We start from the raw sequence: 4,735 nt of genomic DNA, 5'->3' as shown, positions 1-4,735 counted from the left end.
CTGGCAGTGTGAAGATGTGGTCAACATAGCCTCTACTCGATCGGAAGCATGCATGATTCTCGCGAGTCAATTTTTCGCGTGCCCCCAAAGGATGACGGAGAGCAAGTGACACCAGGAGCCTTGTCATAACAGAAGCCAAACTAACAGCTCTGTGGTTACTACACTCACCTCGAGTACTCTTTTGAAATAGGCACTACTATTGATTCATCCCATTTTTTGAAGAAGTCTCTTTTTCCCAGTTGGAGAGAAATAGGCTAGACAGGCCCTGTCTGAGGAGCCCACCGCAATCCTCGAAAATAGCAATTGGAAGGTCGGTCAGGACCAGCAGCACGATGACGCTTGAGTGAAGAAACACAATTGGAAACTTCTGAAACTGAAGGCGGCTCCACATTTACTGTCCATCTTTGTGATGTGGGCCAGGATTCTGGAGTGGAAGTAGCAGGTGGCCAGCTAAATTGCTATTCGAAGTGCTGTGCTCAGCAGTCCAAACTTTGCGCTCTGCCGTATATCAGGGAGCCGTTTGGTCTCTGATTATTTAACTGACTAGAGGCTTCCGTGGACCAGCCGAACGAATCCAGCAGAACGGCCTTCGGACGTTTCCAGCATTCTTTGCATTTCCTTGGAATTTCGGTCCACCAAGTTTATCGGTCTGCGCGAATACTCGGTTTTGCCTGGCGTCGGATGATTTGTCGGAGATAGTTTTGACTGCGGCCGGGAGAGATCTGTCGCTGGGTCTCCAGCAAAGACACCATCCCATCAGAGATCCACTGTTCGGATGGGGTTGGGTGGGTCGTACCGCAACCACACATTGCGGCTTTCAGTAGCGTTCCGGATGTCTATACCTATTGGCCACTTATATCCGACACCGTATCGTCAGCTAGGCATTCGAAGGGCTGGTTCTGATGGTTTTGTTCGACTTTTGGGTTCTTAACGTATAAGCTAGCTGTGAGCGTTTTTTGCGTCCGACAAGTATACTCACTCTTCATTCCTCGTCGACGAGGAGGAAATTCTGGTATGTCTACAGAGTCCCAATGTCAAAAACCTGAGAAGGAACTTATTGATCTGAGGGTGTGGATGATATCATTCTTGTGTCTTCTGTGCGTGTTTGGAGTCATGACTGCTTGCCAATGTGCATTGCATACTCTGAGAGTTTCTATCCGGATGACGAGAAATTGCTTGGGGGTTGTATAAAAGCGGGCAACATATGCAATGCCCTAATCATAACTGTTTGTCCAAGCCATCGTTCTCAACCAAATCAAAACGGGATATCATTAAGGTAAGCGGATCTTGCTGCTGCCAGAAAAGCAGCTGTGGTGGCAAACGAAAGTCCCTCAAGCGCTGGATGATCAAGGGCTCGAAGAATGAAGGAACACTGGTGGATTTCGAAGACCCAAGAGGTGGAGAAGGCTTCTCCTGCGGGCAACAGCTAAGCCATACTTCAGCTGATTCGATCAGCTGGTCTAAAGAAGACAGATGTCAGCGATGCGGCCGCTGATGGTGTATCAGTCAAACTTATCAGTACATCGGAATCGAGAATGCAAACGAACAGAAGCAGGTGTACCGCAAACAGAATCGTTCCATGATATCTAATTAAGAAGTTGGCAGTCCAATCTGATGTCAATGAAAGGCTGAAATGGTATACAAGACAAATTGTTGCCAAAGTGGAATAGTTCGCCTGAGGACATTTCTTCTAACAACTCTCTTTTGAAATGCTTGATCGTAAGACGGCTGCTCCTGGTTGTGTTGCATTAGAATGACGGGCTTACGTCCTCAAGCCGTCCATCTTGTAGATGAGCAACTTTTACAAAAATTCTGGTCCATTCACCGGCTTGGAACATTCAGGCTTCTAAGTTAATTCAAATGTATCGGAAAGAATCTCAATAGAAAACCAGGATCGATTGTAGCTGTCGTTGGAAGAGAAGAAGAGCGAAAATGATTTGCACAATGGTCTAAGTCAACTTTTCCATCAATGGTTGTCTTGGGAGGTGGGCTGAACGCTTTCGAGAAAAGTTCAGATGGTCTTTTACAACACCACTGCTGGAAGAACCCAACGAGCCCGAATGGGATATCCTCACCAGCCTTCCGTCAGTGACAGAAATCCAGTGTGTGATATGAATCTTCAAGCGCGACAAGACGCCTGGTACGGATGGTCTACACCCTGCGCTCCTCAAAGAAGGTTGCGAGATCCTGTGGCAACTATGCTACGGAAAAGTTGGAACGAAAACAGAGTACCGGTGGAATGGAAAACCTTGACCGTTATCCCAGCTTTCAAAAGGAGCGCAAGAACGTCATGTGATAACCATCGTGGTATCAGCCTTGTATTCGTCGCATTTAAGGTGCTCTGTTGCATTATTTTGCGCAGGTTGACGGATTATCTGAAGACAACCCCGTAAGAACCAACTTTGTTTCTGCTCTGACCGAGGCTGCTTCCACCATACCTTAGCTTTGAGACAAGCTCTTGAATAGCGTCACACCTACAGATGCCCCACGTTTGTAGTTTTTTCTCTCAAAGTTTCTTTGCTTCCATCGATTGTCAGAAGTTTCGGCGGTATATAGCAATCATACATGCTCCTTCCAAATTAATGCCGCTCACTAGAAGCACATCCAAAATTTTTGCCGAAACTATTGGGTCTTCAAAAATGTGATTTTTACGGAAAGTTGGTCTAATCAATTCTCACCTTTTAATGACATGCCGCTCATTGTGTTATGTCTCAGTGAGCAAAATTTGAAGCTCACGTGCCATCACCGGTTCGCAGTTTGTGAGTGGTTCCCTCGAGAAAATTACATAATTTCTCTTTGGAACATTTTGGCGTTCTTCGGTGTTCATTAGGAACAAAAGAATATCTAAAGAATTCCAATACAGGTTCTAACCAGGAAAATCGGTTGTTGATGTTTGTCCGCTTCACATACCTCAGGTTTAACAAATGAGATTATTTCTTTCAGTGAACTTCGCCACAACGTTTTTCCTACGAAACTCAGCTTCCATTAAGTATAAAATTGTTGGACAACAGCATTAACTGTGCGGCAGCGATTCAAGAGCCATCTCTGTATATGACCCCTTCCCCAAATATGTATATCTAGGCTGTAGATAATACAGCACCACGTGATAGTTGCGGGTAAAAATTACCATCGCAATGATATCATGCCTATTAAAAATATAAAGTTCTGTAGGTGCTGACCACCATAAAGCGATCACCATGATAACGGCAGCCGTTGTCGTTCACCTCTACTACTCATCCCAACTACTGGGTTCGTGTCTATGGGCGACGCTGTTTGTGGAGCCTCGCCTATGCGCAGCGGCCTAACGGAATGACCAACAACGGTCCTTCATAATCATAACTCTACATGTTGCCACACATCTCGAATATTTGTTGCAACTGCTAGGCCCGTGTCTATGTGTTACATTGATTATGAGGCTTCACCTATGCAACCTAGACAGTGTACTCCAGTTCGCATCAACCGCAGACCTATTATCTGCACCCGAATATCGATTATTGTTCTTGAAATCGAGCACTGTCGCCTCATTGAACCAGTTAGGAGTTGTGACAACTGTCGACTCTGTTATTTCAGGCGGCTTTCTAGCAGACGTTTTTGACACTCCTATTTTGAATCCTTAATGTAGACACGGCTGTCATATCACCTCATTTGAATGGCAGCAATGAACCGCCGTCAACCCTCGATGGACCCAAGAAAAACCTAGCTACTATGACAACCATAAACAGCTCATCCAAGATGTGCATGTACAAGGCTGTCCACGGACCGAAGTACGGCGTCGCGGTGACGGTACCGCGGTAGCCCCTATGAGGGCTAAGTGTGCTATGAGTATACGGAAATCCGTTGCTTGAGTTCACCACGTGCACTGGTGTGAGACAAGGCTGCACCCTCTCGTCTATCTTCCACAAATTTATTATTGATGTGGCAATTAAAAATTCTCTGCCTGCCTCTGAAACGTTGGAGGTTGAAATGTTCCCGGCAAGTTTGTCCAAAAGCATTTAGCATTCAGCCGATAGTGCTCCCCTTGTTTCGGATGCTTCAAAAATGCAAACCATTTTAAATAGTAAATAATTGAGTCACCCGCTGTTGCGACTTGCTGAACGGTCGTGAAACTGTGTATCGGTCCATGACCTCCTGTTGTGCACGGCAGCTCCGGAGGCAAAGGAAAATACTATAACCGTGTTTAAGGGGCAATGACAGAATGTTCAACAAGGTCGGGCTAGAATCTCCATCAGGCGTGGAGAAGCGTCCCCAGTGCAGATTCAGAAAGACCACTGTCAGTGTTCCGCCTACATCGGGATACTCGACACGAAGTTGAAGCATCTTTCAAAGGCACTGGAGGACTCAGGCGCTAAGAATGAAGCGACCTGGACGAAAGTTGACAAGGAACTTTCCTCGCCGAACCAGTACCTCACGATATCCATACCGGGCCCCATGGCTGCGAAGAAAGTCATACAACTTACTGACGCGGCTACAAAAACCGCCACGGCGTCTCCAGTGGAAAGGCGCCTAAGGGCAAACGGACTGATAATCTGGAGGTCATTCTCCGGAAAAATCACGCCAGCGAATCTGGCACAGTCGATCCTCAACAAGCCTAATAAATCGCTCCACGCAGAATGGCTACGCCAAAAGGGAAGTAAGCGAACCCTTGGACTCCAAGTCACACTTTCTTCCCCATCCGACGTACAGGAGATCTTGGAGCGGGCTGGAAGCATTCAAAAGGCCAACCCAATGATCAGGC

The 4,735-nt window shown here is 46.6% G+C and overlaps 1 protein-coding gene across 1 annotated transcript in view; it reads left to right on the top strand.

Moving 5' to 3' along the window:
- Window positions 1-1,206: 1,206 nt before the first annotated feature.
- T265_11305 (hypothetical protein) overlaps window positions 1,207-4,735 on the top strand; it is a gene marked incomplete at both ends in the record, with an annotated part of 52,068 nt that continues 48,539 nt past the window's right edge. The window contains one exon of the mRNA XM_009177929.1: window positions 1,207-1,276. The remainder of the gene's footprint in view (window positions 1,277-4,735) is intronic.

The sequence above is a fragment of the Opisthorchis viverrini genome, assembly GCF_000715545.1.
Source record: "Opisthorchis viverrini unplaced genomic scaffold opera_v5_473, whole genome shotgun sequence".
Classification (NCBI taxonomy): Eukaryota; Metazoa; Platyhelminthes; class Trematoda; order Opisthorchiida; family Opisthorchiidae; genus Opisthorchis; species Opisthorchis viverrini.
This window is presented reverse-complemented; position numbering and strand designations above follow the sequence as displayed.